Source organism: Eulemur rufifrons, chromosome 23, assembly GCF_041146395.1.
Source record: "Eulemur rufifrons isolate Redbay chromosome 23, OSU_ERuf_1, whole genome shotgun sequence".
NCBI classification, from domain to species: domain Eukaryota; kingdom Metazoa; phylum Chordata; class Mammalia; order Primates; family Lemuridae; genus Eulemur; species Eulemur rufifrons.
This window is the reverse complement of record NC_091005.1, coordinates 6,137,852-6,157,281: the sequence shown is the minus strand read 5'-3', so window position 1 is coordinate 6,157,281 and position 19,430 is coordinate 6,137,852.

Sequence of the window (19,430 nt, the reverse complement as noted above, 5' to 3'; positions counted from 1 at the left end):
GAGACTAAATTTTTAAAAGGCAGGGAGGGGTACGTTAAAAAAAATTAAAGAAAGCAATATTAAACTGTGCATAAAACCAATAACAACAACAAAAAGAAAATAGGTTGGAAACTTGTAATGATTTCTTAGGGGAGTGAAAAGACTATTTGCTTATGTTTTTTGGCTTAAAGAATAGGAGTCAGTCAGAATTGGGGTTAGTTTTTTTCCTCATCATTACTTGCAATATGTGCCTTTTCTGTTTCTCACTTTCTTGCTGTAAAAGAAAAAAATGATATCTACATTCTTATATTATTTTAAGGAGTCAATGAGAAAAATCCTAATAAAATTGTAGTTTAAGGACTAATAAACATTAATATTACTTTACTGCTAACATCTATCATTGTAATCAAGAAGCCATGGTCATAAATCGCTGGTACATCTAGGAACACTAACCACATCTTCTCCCTCGCTGTCCTGAGCTTCCCTGCAATTTACTCAATGAAGTCTAAGTCGAGCTGTTCTTAATGAATATCTGCTGTCAACTTTCTCCACGAAGTCTGAGTGATGTTTTTATCTCAGGATGGGATTTTCTGCCCCATCAGCATTTAGAGCTATCTAGCACTCAACAACTGGTTGGTAGAGAAGTGGTAAAAGAGTTCATTTTGAAGAGCTTTTTAGAAGGGTTCCTGCAGGAAAGCAATTTTTCTTTGGCCACCAATACTATCAAAACCTTCCACAAACTCATGTGGCAGAAACTCTGCAAAGCGCTCATGTCAATTGAGTGGATGTTACTGTGAAACACGGACTTTTTTTTTTTCCCTCCAGGATAGTGTTCTGCTGCCTTTCTGTTCCTTTTTTTTCATTTCCTAGCAAAAAAATAGTGGTAAAATAGTGTCATCTCTAGTCATCTCTTGTTAAACGCTGCTTCCTTTTTTCACATGTCGGAATGACCTAAGGCACAGGTAGCAAATGTGTTTATCAAAATCACAAAGCAAGTGTTCCTGCTTTCAAAACATTGTGACCACAAGAGTAGTTATTATCATCACTCCCCTTGGTGAAAACCTGCCCTGGAAGCAAATAATTTTAAAAAGTCCTGAAGAACAAACATAAACAATACTACTTTGAGTAGGAAAAAAAAAAAATGGCAAAGTGAAAAAAAAAAAAAAACAACATTTCCTGATGACACAAGTTATTGCTCACAGTGAAGTCTACAATATGGAATTTGAATTGGACTTCAAACTCATTTTTGTGACCTTGTTATGATTAATAACCACTGCTTTGTTACATTTAAAATTTGAGTGAGTTTCTTCCCCAGAGAGGGATTTTACTTTCCATAAAAGAGTATCTATTAATCTTTTCAGATTAATACATCCTTGTATGTATTCCATAGCAACTGTTGGTTTGGTGGAAAGTGCTTACAGGCTTGGGAATCAGAAAACTGCTTCAGACTTCATGTTGACCATGAGTTATAGCAATTCAAGTGATCTCCCCGAGTCTTGAAAGGTCTTTATACCCAGATAAACTTTGTACAAACAAATTATTAAATGAAAGGCAGAAGAGGTTGGACAGGGTTTTAAACGATAATTATTCAGATCAGATTCACACTTTTTCTAGTGCCTTCCAGAGAAACCCTTGGAAGGTCTCTGAGGAAAGCAGTCTGAAAAGCAATAATCTCCTTAAATTAAATCCATTCTATAATAGGCTGAAAAATACTACCTCCCCCAAGATATCCACATCCTAAATACTGAAAACCATAAATGTTTTCTTATTTGAAAAAGGAGACTTTACAAGTGTGATTAAGCTAAAGATCTTGAGATGAGAAAATTAACATAGCAAAGTCATTCACAGGTCTTATATAAGACTAGCCTGTCAAAACTGTGCTGTGGTTCTTCCCTGAAAATACTTTCATGTTCTACCTTCACTGAGCATTTGAACAACAACATGAATTATAGTAGTCATATTATTTCCTGTATCAGTCAGAGAACAGTGAACAGAATCTACTCTATAAACTAGAAAATGATTTATCACATTAAAAAAAAAAAAAAAATCCTAGCTTAAGAATTGTTGGAAAGCCTGAAGATGTGCATTCCTAGCTGAGCTTCCAGAAATGGCTCCCAAAGCAACAATGTAGAAGGAGTCTACAAAAGGAACTGCTGTCCCTGAAAAAAAATCAGGAAACTGCAGAATCAGGAAGTTATCTGCTGAACTGCTGACATGGCTACTAGCTCCAGAAACACATGTCTGCTGCACCATAACATGTAACAGAAAGGAATAAATATCTCTTGCCCTGCCTCTTTACCTAACTTGTTCCAAACTCAAATTTAGGCTTACTTGATCGATAGGACCTACACCAACAAAGAGTTGCCTCTGTCTAGGAATCTGGGAAATGTAGTTTTTAACTTTCCCATCACTGCTTGCCTGAAGAGGGACAGAATGTTAATTTAAGCAAATTGATTCTCAGTATCCACCTTACTATCTGAAGGTAAAGATACTAAATTGTGCTTGTATAGCTTCTTCTGTAATCGAATTGGGGAGGGAGCCACAGAAATTTTAAGTGCATTTGGGGAGTTAAAGTCTCATCATAGAAACCTTTTGGCATAAACAGAAAATGGGCTTTAACCAGACTGGCATATAAAATGAAAAAAGAGAGAATAAATGAGTATTGAGTCCCTGTAATGTGCAGTCTTTTGTAGTCTTTACATAAGTCATCTCTTTAATATTTGTAACATCCATATGAGATGAGAATGACTATTCTCATAAGAGCGATGAGAAAACTGAGGCTTGGACAAGTGTCACAACCTTTCAACATTCAAAACACTGCTTAATTTCAAACCTTACTTATTCTAGTTTCCAGCATCTCAGAACTCTTGATACTCTGGGACCTTAGCTCACTTACTTATTTTGGTGAAGTTATGAAAGCCCTGTGTGCAATACCCTGACATTTATTTCACTCTTACTAGACTCAACAGCTCAGTAGCACGTGGTAAAATTGCATGTGGTATGTCATCTGCCCTTTTGAAAAATCACAGAACAAAACAAATGAATATAGAAATGTACATGTATTCCCTAATTCCCAGAAGGGGCTCTTCAGAAAGGTAAATTTTCCATAAAATCATTTTACTTATTCTGAAAATATTAGGAGTTGAAAAGCAAAGCTGAAAATAACAAGAGCTGAAGTGGAGTCACTTGAAAGCTTATGTAAGAAAGGGGATTTGCCCGAGAGACTTGGAAAGTAGAAAGTATATTAAAGGAAAAGATGTGAAAATGTATCAAGAAACATCTATCACCCGAGTAACAATTTTATGCATATATCTGTGTGTCCCTGGATTTATAAGATGTTCTTTAAAAAGGATACCATGGTAAAATTAGTTAAGGAAATGCTACTTAGTCCTTCCTGTTTCTTGAAGCATTACCTTTCACATTCCCCCAGGAATTCTTAGAACCTTTAAAAAGTGGAAATACCCACATATTACATAAAACAAAGTTTTCCTAAAATCTATGGACAAGAGAACCAATTGTGTTTGTGTACATGTGCATGTTGTATGTACATGTATGTGTGTTATATATCTGAATCTATATCTATATTTGCACAATACTTGTTTACATTCCACAAATATTATGAAGGACCTATAATAAAAAATACATGTATCTGACCTGACCCAATTTCCACCCCCATCAATTAGCAGATGAAATTAGATATGGTAGTTGGAAGTGCTTGACAAAGGAAATATTGCAGAAAGCACATGTAGGCAAATATCTCAGTCCCAGCTAAAATCAGATAGAAAGTAATCATATTAATATATATACCTAATTGGAAAATATGATTTTCTGCTACTGAGACAGACACAAAGATTCCTCTACTTGAGACTTAAACTCTCAGTAAAGCACTTACTGAGACTCAGATCTACTGAAATTTCAAAATGTACCATGATAATTAGCAAGTGATAAAATGTATGTTCTACATTCTGAATAAGATTGGCAAGGTAAATTGATGAAAAATTAACATCAAAACCAAAGAATAATGTCCATAGGACTTGGTGAATCCACAATACAGTATTTTTGAACTTATGACACTGACATTTGTATATCTGTTAGATTTCATTTAATTGTGGTAAATTTGTGTATAAATAGTAATTTTATTAGATAAATGCAGCACACAAGTAGAGCCAGATGATATTTTGGTGTCTTAAATACATTTAAAATTCACTCTATTTTACTATTTTAAAGCACTAAACATTTAAGAAACAATTATCAGAGGATGAAATTATATAAAGTTTGTTCTTTCAAAAAGTTAATGTAAGACTTTTTTTTTCTTTCTCATTTTTAACTCCTGGCATATATATATTTTTAATGATTGTTCATACTCCCTTGTACTTACATCTTCTCAGTATTTTCCCCTCACAGTGCACAAAATAGCTCATGCCTATGTCCTCAGTTCATGTCAGTGTTTTGTGAGATAAGATTAGAAGCCTTGATCCCCCTGCTGTTAGAACAAGACCTCAATCTCTCACTGTCTCTATTTAATCAGGTCCCTATTTTAGCTGCCACAAAGCTGTCAACAAAAGAAAATAAGCTATTCCCCATCAAGGGGTTAAATTGGATTTCACAGTGTGCAAAGGCTCTTCTGAGCAAAATTCCACCTGCACCCTCCGTCAGGCAAATTACTTCTGACTTTTAATTTATTTCTCTAGGAAATGGAAAGGTATGGCATAACCAAAGTCAACAGGGAATAAAGTACAAGGTGTAATCAGGTGCTCACCAATTGCAGGCCCCCTTCCCTGTCAGCTTTAATGGGTTCTCAGAACACACAATTTATAAAATGTATGACATGCTGTCTCTGTTCTGAGTTTTATTTTGGACTTGTCTAGTTAATGGCCCCAACAAGTGACAACTGATGTTTCCTTGAAGCAACGGTGCCTGGAAGGTGTGTCCATTGTACATTGAAGTTCAGTCTGTAATTGAACTGGACTCTTGGCTTCCTAATGTGTAATACCTAAACTGGAGAAGAAATCTGATTCAGGTGATAGCAGTATTCATTTTATAGGATCGTGGATGTCAACTATAGGGGTGTAGGTTGAAAACCAAGGAAATACATTTTTTAGATGATGTTTCTGTTTTCTGGCCAAACAAGTTTAGCAGCAAATCATTAACTCAAATAATACAGTTTTATACACTTCCTCTTCTAAAATTTAACTGAATATGGAAGTATTTCTATGATTTAATTTCACAAAATCAATTTTAAGGGATGGAAGAAATGTATATGAATTAATAATTGCTTTGGGGAAAGTGATAAGAATTTTTGTCTAAGAGATTAATAGTCAAAAATTTTTTATAATTTTTTTAAAAAATTGTTTTTACAAAGGTACGAATTTCGTAAGTGGGAATGGAATGATTCTTTAATGAAGGAAAAAAATAATAATGGAAAATTTTATTTTCATTATAAGTGATTTGTCAGTTTTATTTTGTTTTGTGATATTATTTTATATTTAATTCAAGCTAACTTTCAAATAAATTTTAAATACCCCCAAGGAGTTCAGCTCTTCTTCCACTGTTAAAGATTGCTGATTAATTTCATATTTCTATCAAGTAAATTTTGAATGGTAAATAGGAAAATATTTATTAGGTGGAAAATTAGTGGAGGGTTATCGGGCAGTACTAATTTTTTACAACTGTATATAAATAAAACACGTTGGAATGACCTATTATAATTGATCTAGAAATATTTTTTGATCCTTATAATGGTTTCATTGGTCCTTTAAATCAACCTTGTCAAACCAGCTTTAAATTACGGATTTCAGGAGAACATGGGTTTAGGATAAGATCCGGCAATATAATTAGAAAAGCAATATTCATTGTTATAAATAGAGACTTGTCCATGGTATTCTAAACCTGGAAATTTACCTCTGGGACTTTCCATGGAAAAGGCTTATTGGCTTGAGTTGTTCATGGAATAAATAAATTGGCTATATTTAAAAGAAAACTTCAGAGCTCTCAAACAGCTATCTTATTGGTACCTATAAAAAGATACAGCAGAAATACAGCCATAAAAACTCCGCTGGCAAGATATTTTTAAAAGCAGAAATTGGATTCAAAACAAAGTTAAAATACTTTGTATGTTCAAACTGTCTTCTCTGGATCCCCAGAAGGATCTGCCCACCCCAAACCTTCCACAAAAAAAAAAAAAAAAAAAACAACCACACTCCGGCCTATGGTCCAGTGGCTAGGATTGTATATTTTCACCACGGAAGCCTGCCTTTGATTCCTGGCCAGGGAAACCATCCCTTGGAGATGTAAATCCTCTAATTCAGGAGAAAAGAAAATGAACATTTATAGGAATTAGTTTGAATGGTTTTAAATTTATATTTGTATGACTATTGACTTTTTGGGGTACCCATTTGTTATTAATTCTTTTCCCTCCCACCGATAGCTATTGTTTTCCTGTTCTTCTGTAAGTCTTTTTTCCCTAGAGGTTTTTGGAAGTGGCTCTACATCTTGTGAGGACTGTTTCTTTTTACCTCTTTGTGACATCTTGCATTCCTGGTTAAGTCTGAAAGACTTGTTGGTTTTGGTTCTGAGTCACTTGATAGATACTTTGGTTTAAAAAACAGTTCAAAATCCAGGAATATTGGCTGTTTGTCCTGGCTGAACAATAATAATAATAACAGATTTGAAAAGTTTTTTTGTTTTTTTTTTTTTAAGAGCTCTATGGTCTCAAGTTAGCTTAATTAAAAGCTGATATTCAGGCTATGAATTTTAAAGGCCTTTTTTCTTTTTCAGATTCTGTTTCTCCTTTGGAAAGTTTTTTCAGTCAATGGAAACCTCTTTTAATTATATGTTCAGCTCCTCTGTTCTCTTCTTTTCTTGGCAAGATTTTTGCTGAAACAAATGTAAATTTTCATTGGTTCTTCTGAGATACTTAAGATCTCCCCAGACTGGTTCCTCTAAAACTTTTTTCCCATCTACTTCTGCTCCTCCTTTTTGTCACCTTTAAGATTTCATTCAGTTCCCTTTCATCATTGATACACTCCCCTGATACGCTCCCCTTCAAGCCAGTACTTTATCGATTTGGGGGTCAGTGGATGAAGACTAACAAGACATCAGAGTTCTGGCTACCACATAAACGGACCTGAGAAAGACTTCTAGTGATGCTGGTACCTTCTGAAGAACACAAAAAAGCCCCACAGATCCCTCTTTATGGTCTTCTGTCTTCCTCATAAAGTCCCAAGAGCTGTGGATGGATTTTTTTCAGGTCTGAAACTCTGCTCTCTTTGAGTTGAGCACCCTGATTGCTTTACCTTCTGGTGGTACCAAGGGTTACTCCATACAGTAGGAGAACACTTGCCCTTGAGATATGTGGTAACTAAGGAGTCAGTGGTAAGAACTGCAGTTTTAAGAGTAACTGACAGTGGTTGCAATGAACCGTTATCACTAAAGGAGATAAACTCTGACTTTCTATCCTGGTTCAGACTGAGTCAAACAGAAACTGACAAGAAAGTGGCAATTTTGTAAAAGAAAACTCATTGGCTAGGTTAGCTGCAGAGAAATCTCAGAGCTGGGGCCAAACTTGAGGATGGGCACAGTTTGGGCGTTTGGAGGCTGTGTAAACACTTGCCACCTGGGAAAGAACTTTTGTGGGGGATGGGCTAATTACAGAGTAGGCTGGTTGGTGTTGGGTCACCCACCAGCCTCAGAGGAATGTCCTTGCAAGAGGTGCACTTTAGAGTGTTGCACAGCCTAGCCCCATGGCATTTCTCTACTGGGCTTTTGCCTTAGCTCTGGGGTAACCAGGATTCAGTGTAGGAACGAGATCCTGGATTTCTGGAGACACAAGTGCTTCATTTTATAGCTGTGTCTGCCTTTTACATGTGTGAGTGTTGGGGAAGCTGCAAATGCTTTGTCAGCCCTGTTTATTGATGAGTTCCTCCCTGACCTCAGTGGTCCCGTTGAAAAACAAAGACTAAATTGGAAGCTACCTATATAACTAAAATTGGTCTCCTTATGAAATGCTGTGGTAAATTCTTAGAATTCTGCATTGCTTTGGCATCCATTTTTGATCTTCCTCTGTGTCTCTTCTAACTGACACACCAAACTCCTTCTTGGAAAAGCTTATATTCTCTCTCTATGCTTTGGGATGTAAAGTTGCTACCATATATTTTTTCTCCAAAAGTTAGTAAGAGCTTCTGCTAAATGGGATAGATTAATTTGCTCAATTTATAAAGATGCAATTTGAATCCAACTATCATTTTAAACTAGTTTGTGCTACCTGGATTATGGCTAAAATTTTAAAATCAAAACTATAAAATCTCTAGTTATGTTTGTCTGTATTTTTATGTATACGTGTACATATGTCTGTTTGTATGTTGTCTGCATGTACCAAATAGACCTATAAATAAATACTCATAAATAAATAAGCCCAAATGCTTTTAAAGTTCATGTGACTTTAGTATCTTTGATAAATAAAGCTAGTTTTAAAATTGCTGGTAAAATAGAAATGTCTTTAGAATTTAATTTAGACATTCTTACCTAAGACTACTGGTCAGACAGCTTTATGTTGTCTCTGTTAGATATTTCAAAATCATGAAACTGCTGCTTCTATGATATTTTAGGTACTCGCTTGATTTGTCTAGAAGCTAAAGGTGTGAGGGCTGGTGGCTGGGCTCCCCTGAAGTCTTGCACACATTTTATCAGGAGCTTATCTTTGGTTTTGAGCCTCCGAATTCTTGGGTCTAGACTGGTGGTCATGGTGAGGCCTGGGACATATGTGTGTCCTCAGTGCCTGGGTCACCAGTAGCAGGGCAGAGCCAAGTCCAATATGGCCTCATATTCCCTGGCATAGATTTGCTTCCTGGCCACATAGGAGTGGGTTGGATCCTTTACACATCTTCTTCACAGCTCTTCCTCATGTCCTGGGCTCTAAACCTGGTGTGTAAATCTGGAACACAGAAAAGCCGTACTCTTCATAGCCACCCTGAGTGCCACAGGGAAACCCAGGACAACTGCGGAAGAAATTAGGAGGGCACCTATGTTCAGTATCTCAAAAGCCTTGGTTAAGATGAGACTGTCTGATGCAGGATTGTCAAAAGTAAAATATAACTTAAATGGCTAGCTTTTTTTTTCCCATTAGAAATTCAAATATAATTGTTAAAAATGAGTAAATTAGATAAATGCAAATAAAATAGAAGTTATAAATAAACTTTTAATAAGAAGTATGTTTTATAATATGTTTAATTAAAAGTTTTGGTAACTATACCCATAGAGTTTTGTTAGACTAAATTAAATCATGGGCATTTATTGACTATCTAGATTATTTCCAAATGCAATATAATGCTGAAACATTAATTACTAAATATAAGTTTAAACTTATATACTTTTGGTTTCTCATTTCAAAGAAATAAAAGATATTTGGGATTATTAGTAAATATGACCTATTCTACATTGAAAAATTATTCTAAAAAGAAGCCAATGTTTCTAGAAATTATAAAATATGTATTAATAAAATGGTTTGGTACATAACAATTAAAATTACTTACTTCCTGAGTTTTTACTAAAAATTGAGGTTACTATAGTTAAAATTATAATTAATATATGTAATTAAAACTACTAAAACTACTAAAATGCTATATGCAAAATATACAAAAAATGTAAGATATGTTTTTGGTGAGAAAGGTTACAAGGAAGGCATAAGGATGTGGTTTTTGTTAAAGAAAAATAAGTTTTGTCCAGTTTAGAGATTATTTAAAGGTTGTTTCAAAATAAAATAATAAAAAGATATAGATAAAACTGAATGGACATAGAAAGTTGGGAAAACAAAAAGAATTTTAAAAATTATAACAAGGTATAAAAGGTTTATGGAAATCGTATCTTGTGTGGTCAAGGTTGAATGAGATTGGATGGATTTGCTTATAAGGTCTTATTAAAATTAACAATATTAATACTATACTGGTACAAATGTTAATTTTGGTTTTCTCTTCTGAACAAAATTTTTGTGTAATATTAATAAGGGATAGTAAAAGATTTTTATTCACCTTTGAGTACATTGCAAAAAAAGAGAGAAGAGAGAAAAAGAAACAACGTTTATATGCCTCATGCTGTCTTTAGTAGGTCTTTTGGTTATTTGTAAAATGGAGTCTCTGTCCAGGAGTAAAGGTTTTTGGTTTTTAAAATTTTTAATTATCATTAAAATTTTTTAATTATCATTTTAGCTAAATTAATAACTATCATTTTACAGTGACCTGTGATTTTATTTTGATCAAGTATCTTAAACTTTTGGAATATTTGACAGCTTTTCAAAAATTAAATTTCAAATTCTAAATTAAGTCTCTTTGGCCTCAGACTAATTTTGGAATCTTACAGAGGGCCCCTGAAAAACATCTGAAAAAAATGTAATAAACCAAATCAGGCTTATTTGATCTGAAAATTATACAGGAGGCATTGTCAAATAAGAAATAATGTTTAACCTTCTTTGAGTTATATTTGTATAAATGTGATATTAATAAATGTTTCAAAATTGTATGACATTCCTAAAAATCTGATATGTTAAACTGTTGTAACAGAAAAAATAAAATTTCCTTGTCAATTACATCTTTAACCATGGCCAGTTTAAGTCTCGTCCATGGTTAATTGATTTATTCTAAAAAGACTCTCACAGGTACTTTGAAATACAAAAATCTGCTGATAACTTCAAGATTATTCAATTGGATTGGTAATCATTTCAAAACTCTAATAAAAAAAAACTGGATTCATAAAACTGCTAACCTAACATCAAGAAGAATAACAATTAATTACATTGGATTGAACCAGTGAAGGATTATGATTTGAAACATTGCTGATTCTTTTTAGGTGTTGTTTTCCAGAATTAAGAAAACTTTTTTTCTCTTTTAAGCTCCTTATAGCGTCGAATAATTGGGTAAAGCATACCTTCTTGAGCAAATTGAAATATCTGCCTTTCTCTCTACTTGATGCCTCCAGAATTTGGAAACTATGTGTGAGTATTCTCATCTTGTGACAAAATTGTTATGTGCATAAGTTCAAGGTTCTGTTTTCTTTTGCAATAGGACACAACTGGAAACAATGATAATTTTACCAAGATTTAGACTGGAACATTATATTTTCAGACAGCTTTAAGGAACTGAATTTGACTTTATGAAGCCAACCCACCTCCTTGGAAAGACTGGAGGATCTGGTACCTAATTTACATGATTACCTTATGGGACTCCTAGCTTTGCAGGAAGTAAATACCATCACTTGCTGACAGTCCCAGGAACCACAGGATATTCTAGAGACCTTGAGAAGAGAGAAATTCACTCAATTTGTACAGATATTACAGATACAGTCTGAGGGTGAGTCAAAACCCTGGATTGGCTTCCTAGCCTCAAGAGGCTTTTAAAAGTCTAATCTGAGATTCCTTATGAAAAGTTTCAGCAAAGCCAATTTAAAAAGAGCTTATGTGATATATCACTATTCTTACTACAATTTATGCAAACAATCAGGCCAAGTTAGTGAAACTAAACTTATTTTAGAAACAAATTAGTCTTTCCATAAATATCTTTGGTAGAAATAATAAACTGGAAGAAGAAAAATTATGTTTTGGAAAAAAAAAACTATAGTGTATCTGCATTAGATTCTATCACTGTCCATTGCTTTTGAGTGTTTTATTATCTGGACTGAATCCTGAATTTTTGGTTTCTTCTGATACCTGGCTGTGACTCTCTAGACTAACATTTCCCATTTTCTTCCACCTTTCTGACTTAGAAGCACCAGAAATTAAAACTGCCTTTTTCCTGAAGCTCTGCAAACGGAAGCTCTACAACTTTACAAAGACCCCACAGAAATCACCACAGTGACTTGGGTATACATAACCTTTATGCCAGGAAAATCTTTCAGATTGCCACTACCTGCCCTGCTGTAACTGAAAATGCTTCCAGAAATCTTTGCAACTGACTGCCCTCCAGATTACAGAAAAACTAGTTTATAGACTACTACAGATATTATACTTTGTTTTTCTTGTTTCCATAATAATGCCTCTTATTAAAGATCTGCTTACCTACATCATATATAGAGGCCTAGCTTTGAGAATCCTTTTCCAACACTGTTTTATAGAATGAGATGCAACTGTTTAACTGGGCTGGACTTTTCCCAGAAACTAGAGACTGGTTTATTTGAGTGTGAAGAAAAGTGCTTAGATTTGTTCTTTTCTACATATGCATTCTCATCCTAATCTACTTTCTTTTCTACCTTTTTAGGTTCCTTGCCACTCAATACTAACCTGATTTCTCTCTCCATAACTCCTAATCGTACTTTAATATATGAAACTTTCTAAAAATAAACTTTCAAATGGGGAACTGGAAGAAACCAGAATATTTCACCCTGAAATATGGCCCAACTAAAGAAACAGTCTCAAAGTCTCTCTAACCTTTCCTCACTCCTGTCTTTCAACTCTTTATCTCTCTCCCAAAGCACAGGATGAACTTCCTTTATCCATCTAAAAACTGGACCCTTAAAGACAAGCACAACCGCCTTTCATATCCTCCCTAAAACCTCATTATCCATTGCAGAAAAGTGGACTGAGCAATGCAAACACACCTGGACAGACTTTATTACATGATAATGCCTTCCTTTTGGGCTCAAATTCCAAATAGAACCATTTACTAGTTAACTTCTGCCTCCCATGTCCATTAATTCTCCCTAATAATCATTTATTGCCACTCAAAAGTATTGTCTACATTCCCCATCTCCCCCATCCCCTAGGTAGAAGGGTATATAAGCTTCTGTATCCCATTAGGTTATTGAGTAATCATGCTCCCGTGATTTACTCATGCTATACATGTAAAAATAGATTTTGTATGCTTTTTCTCCTATTAATCTGGATTTGTCAGATAATTTTCAGTGAAACTTTAGAGAGCAAAGGGCATGTGTACCAAGAGCCCCTGCAATACAAAAGAAAAACAATTTACTTAGGAAGTCTACTAGTGTAGTAGTCATGAAGCTCTAGAAGTACTACCAACCTTTTTCATATCATGCAGCAAAGGAAAAGTGTTATATTTTTCAGGTACACTGTGAGATACAGATGAGGTTTCTCTCAGCCAGAAAAAATGAGTCCTGGGGCCTTGTCATATGTCACTGAAGTCTGAATGAACCAATATTTTATAACGCCTCCAATCTCACTAATGTGCCATGGAGAATGCTTTCACCATGGTTAAAAGTTTAGTTATGGAAGACATACTTGTTGACAAATTTTGCAGGCCTTAACACAAGTAAGCACTAAGTTTTTCTAAGACTGACTCTTATTATGGCCTTTAATGCAAGTCTATGGAGCAACAAAGAGCCATTCAGTAAATGCAATTCTATCGGAGACTAAAAGATTATAGCCCAGGCACCTATTATTGTTTTCTGGCTAGATCCAGAGAGAGAAAATTTACCATATCTAGAGAAATGGATGGATTTCTTATTCTTGAGGCATGTTAAATTCTTTCTAGTTGATAAAGATTGAGTAATCAGGAAGTGAAGGAGACTAATAGATTCACTCTTGATGAAAATTGACACTCACATGCAAGTCTCAGGGAAAGTGAATTTTCCAGACAAAATCTGCTTGGGTAATGTAAATCAGGCCTGAAAGGCACCATTTGAATGTAAACAGACTTAAGTTAAGGACTTAATGAAACTGCTTTCTGTCATCTGGATCACAAACAAGATGAACCTATTTAAAGTGAAAAGCTTAGCTATAAACCTGGTGGAAAATAGAACTAGATCATTGTATAAATAAAGAAGAAACTTAAAGGGGAAAGCGAACACCTACCCAATAGCGCTAAAAGATAAAAGACCTCATTTTCCTAGGAGGCTTGCTCAGATACTTGGTATCCTTTCCATCCTATCATTAAGGTTTAATTCTATTTCTATAAACCACTGATTTTTAAATGTTCATAGTTATTTGATATTTATTTTCATATGTAACTTAGGAGACAAAGGCAGTAGGAAATCTGTAGGCATATGCTTCAATGTTGTTTGGGGCACTGTGGTTTATTTTTTGTGGTTTAGTCATTTGTTAATGTATTATAGGAAATATCTAGTTGTTGGGCTGGTTATAAATTTTATAGCCAAAAATTACTTTCCTACCACATGTTACTCACAAGTCTTCCTAACTTATATTATGCTACCTAGATTTAAAAGACTAGAGATGTGGCATAAGTGGAGATGCTCCACCACTGTCAAATTCAACATTTGCCTCATGATTAAATTCATTCTGTCTAGAGAGGGAAAGTGAAAAGAAACTTACTCATGAGGTGGAGTATCTTGGTGAGAAATCTAAGAATTGGTGGCAATTCCTGTGACCAGGAAATAGGCAAAGAAGAAAAGGATAAGCAATAATGAATATATCTTTATTCTTCATGTGAGAATCATAAATGAAATCATTTGGGTGTTTTTTGTTTGTTTGTAAGTGAGATAAAATCATATCCATAATGGGTAAAACCATATGGAGATTTGATGGCTGTAGTAAATGACAAGACTAGGAATTAGGGGTTTCCAGCATAACTGGATTGGGAGCTCAAATGCTTTCCCTCTTACCTTTGCCTTTTTTGGTCATTTAAATCCAAGCCACCACCTGTGAACAAGATACTCTACTGATAACGCTTCCATGTCTCATGTGTATGCCCTGTGAAACAGAGACAAGCTCAAGCAAAAACCCAAGATTTGCTCTGACTCTGTCCAATGATCTTAGCTTGGATCCCATGCTTATGTCTGAACCAGTCTCTATGGAAAAAGGATTGAATGCACTCAATGGTTGATACCCAAGTTACAGTATTCATGAAGTATGGGTTGATGCATTAGAGGGCTATCAGAATATATGGAATGAGTGTGGTAGAGATGTGAACCAAAGGTTGTCACTAAATATAGTGTAAATGGATTCTGTTAGCCTAGCAAGAGCAACAGCAAGAACACAGAACAAAAAATAACAGCAAGATGAATGGAAATAACAACTAACATTTACTGAAAGCATACTATACATCAGGCCTTGTTATAAGTGTTTCACATGTGTAAACTCATTTAATCTTCACAAAAATAGGACACCCTCACATGGCACAGAGCAGAGAAAGAGGAAGCAAGCTGTCCTATATCTTTTCTCATAAGGGCACTAATACCATCGTGAGGAATCCACCCTTATGACCTAATTACTTCTCAAGGGTCCAACCTCAAAATGCTATTACATTGGGGTTAGGCTTCAATATTAATTTGGGGGGAACAGAAACATTTAGTCCATAGCAATTTGCTTCACCCAAAGTGGATGTAAGGCATTCTTTCAGAATTAGGCTTACTATACTCACTGAGATATGTATGATCCTACATTTGGTCCACTCATCAAGGTTTTTTAACTCAATTTTGGCATTCAATTTGTGGGAGATCCTTGTTGTTTAATTTGGTACAATATATGTTTTAGAATTTTATAATAATAAGTTATTTATTCTTTCCTTTTTACGTCTTACAAACTGCACTAAAGGATATACCTTAAATTTTATCTCTTCAGCAATATCACATTCCAAAGTTGACTTCTCTCTCCTTCTAAAAATATTTTCTTCCTCTTTTGCTTTTTGTGACATTGCATTTTTCTGATTTCTCTTTCTTTTTGCCTATTACTTTTTGTTCCATTTATTAGTTACTCCCTATTTCCAAACTTCTAAATGTTGGCATATTTGAGGTTCAGCTCTTTATCACTTCTTTTTGCTTATTTAATACTGTATTTAAATAATCACATATTATTCCTATAGCTTAAAATCCATGCTACAACTCCCAAATTCTTTCAACCTTACCTTTAATTCCTAGTTCGGACCCAGAAGTCACCTAGCTAAATCTGCAACATTGATCAGAGTCTGGGTCATGGGGAGTTGTCTCAGTCTGATTTGATAACAGAATACCACAGACTGAGGAATTTAAAAGGAACAGAAATTAATTTCGCTTAGTTTTGGAGGCTGGGGCTTTTGTAACAAATCCACTCTCACAATAACTAAGCCAGTTCCATAAGAATGACATTAAAGGTGCTTTTTACATGTGTGCAGAAGATACAGCTCCTATGATTTAAAAAAAAAAAAAAAAAAGTACTGCCAGAAATAGGCTAAGAAAGAAAAAAGTATCTTGTTGCCACAGATAATTAAGGACAGTCTTTGTACATACAGTATCTTTAGTATCCAACAAGTTCTTGGGGGGCTTCTAGTCACAGACCCATTAACCAGGACACTAGGTAGGCCCCTCCTGGGATTGAACTTTCCCAAGACTAACCAGCCAACAGGATTGAGACAATAAATGGCCCTTATATATGGCACTTTTTATTAAGACAAACTATACTGACAGCTTGGCACATTAGGAACAAAGTGTCTGCTGCTTAATCTGGTACATATCTCAGAATTCACAATCTTTTCACACTGGCCACTGGATGTGACCCCAAAATAAACTCCCCCTAAGGTGGTGAAGACCAATGAGAATGTTCCCACTTGGTCACAAAGTCAAGCTCTCAAGGACATGAAACAATATGAAATAGACTCTTTATGACAAATGAAACAGAAAGAGACAAAGGAAAAAATAAAAACTATTTCTGGGAAGAAAAGGATCAGACAATATGAATATCCATACCAAAATACTGCAGTTGCTATACCTAAGACTGGCCATACAAATGTTTTTCTCCCACTAATCTCAAATTTGGAAAGGAAAAAGAGACAGTGGTTTTTACTGTACACTTGACAGGATTCCACAGAGAGAGGCCAGGAGTCTGGTAAGAATTTCTTACCCTTTTGTTGGCCTGTCAAGTTCTAGCTTCCCTTGACTGTGGCTTCCAGAAAAGCAGGATGATTTTGGTCACCCTGCTCACCGCACCAAAACTATAGGAGTCAGGGGAAAACGTCCCCTTTGCCCTCTGAAGTTTCACTAAAACATCAACTGACAAAAGGCAGATTAGTAGGAGAAGAGGTATACAACATTTATTTTAATGTATATAGCATGAGGGAATTGCAGGTTTGAGGTTTAACCTTAAACCTACCTTTGTTTTAAGACTTTATGTTTATTCTACCTTCACTACAAGTTCATGTTTGTGTGTGTGTGTGTGTGTGTGTGTGTGCATGCGCGTAAGATTGTGTGCACGTGTACCTTTGTGAGTATGTGTTCGTGTATTTTCCTTTTCTTTCTTTCTGCTTTATGGTAATTAATTCTGTTAGTCACCATAATCTGTTAGGAATAAGGTAAAACATGTGGGGAATATAATATACAAATAAAATAGGATATGTACATACCCACTAATTAATGCCTTATGAAGCAAAATAGTTGCAATTTCTTCTCTGGTCAATTTAACATACAGTAAAAGTCTAAGTATCATCTTTTCAAATATAGTCTAGTGGAAGGAGTATTTCTAATAATGAAACTGAAGGAATATATGCAAAAAGTAAACTGTGGACTTTTTTTTTAACACAAGGGACACTTCCATTTTTAAATTTAGTTAATCTTTTCAGTTAATCAAACATCACTGCTAAGAAGAGACAGTAAAACAAATAAAATGAAAAAAAATTCTCTTATTGGGCAAGATTTCCCATGTTCCTTTTGGAATAGTTACATGTTTTACAACATGAAAAGGGAAAATGATACATGGGTTGAGGAAAAACAATATATATCAGAAACTGTATTTGCATGCCATTCACTTCATTTCTAACTTCCTTGTGAAGTGTTATTACACACATTTTACAAGTGAAGCTACTGTGGCTCATAGAGTTTCAGTATCTTGTTCAAGCAAACAGCATCTGGGTGGCATAATCAGATCCAAACCAGAGGCAGTACAATTTCCACTATTAGGATTTATTTCTAATAAACCCATAAATAATCTTAAAGCACTTGACAAGTCTTTGTGGATGCCAGTTATGAAAACAACTGTCTGGAGAAGATTGTTCTGCCCATTGTCCTACATGGAGTAGGCCACTGATCACAGAACAGTTGTTGGACTGTCTGAGCCCTGATCCAGGCAGAACAGAGCAGCAGTAGAAATCCAAGGACTATGGGAGAAATGGAAAGTGAGTGTCTGCAAAAGGCTCACACTCTACCTTCCAACCAAGCTTGGACATTATTTATAAAATTGACTAGGCATGCTCTGTATACTTATTGGTCTTTGTACCTGGTGTTCCCCGTTTGGACTGGTTTTACTCCACTCTATTGGCTCACAAAGTATTCTACCTTCTATTTTCATAGACTTATTAATTCAGCCATTGTTAATTAAGAATCTCCTATATGCTAGGTGATCCATCAAGTGTTAAATATTCAGAAATGAGCAGGATGTAGTTTTCACCATTATAGTGCTTATAATTTTGTGGGAGCATACATTTGTTTGGGCTTATTTGCATCCCACCATTGTCTCTTCTACATACTTCTGTCATAGCACTTAACCAATTGCTAATGTTATATTTTTCTTCTTTTGTGTGAAAGTTCCTTACTTGGATAATGCTAATTCCTAGGGATGCAGCAGTGTGTAACATACAAAACTCAGCCCTTGAGATATTCAAAGTGCTAGGTTACTGGGTGCTTATGCAGGTTGATAGTGTGAATGGATAAATGAATAAACATTTAGATTGGCCACCTTGATATTTCTGAAAAGTTAAGAAAAAGGTGAGGTGATTGGGGACCTATTGCAACAATTTTCTGACGAGAATGGAGGAAGGGCTTCAAAATATTCTTATGCACACATCCAAAATCTAATGTTAAATGAACATATAGGTTCTAAAGAAAGCATGGGAAGTTAATTGGAAGCACAAACTCTCGTGTGAATAGGGCACGTTGGTAGTGGCAGTGCAGAAGGATCAAATCTTTTTCAATTTAATGTATGGAATGATTGGGGCTCATTTTAATTTGCTGAGAAACTATGAGACACATAGCTTGATAGCTATTCTGTGTAGATGTAAGAAACCAGCTTTTGAATAAGCTACAGCCTTTTAAAAAGGGGGGCGAAAAAGCAGACCAATGTCTAGGTATGGATTTAAAGTTTGAGAATAACTGCATTTCAGTACATGTGAGATGTGCTGGAATGCAGGTTACCAGTCCTATCTCAGGGATTCTGCTTTAAATGATCTGCTACGTGGACTTAGAATCTGTATACTTTTGACTACTTTACCAGATTCCTGTGCGAGTGCTACACTGCACCCAGGGAAGTATTTCTTTATGCAGGTAGGGCTCCTGAAGTGTGATTAGACTGATGGATGCCCAGGGGACTCTTGAGCCACGCAACTGAAAAAAAAAAAAAAAAAAAGATAGATTTCCAAAGAGTATTTTCCCCCTTCGATCTTGGGAAAGATCTGCCAAGCTTATTCTCTGCATCGCTAATGAGGGTAGTGCTTTATATTAAAAGCTCCCTGCTGTGGAGCTATCAAGTCAGGCCCAGCCTCAGCTTTCAAGTGTTAATGATCATCAGCTCCTCTTTCCCCAGAGGAGTG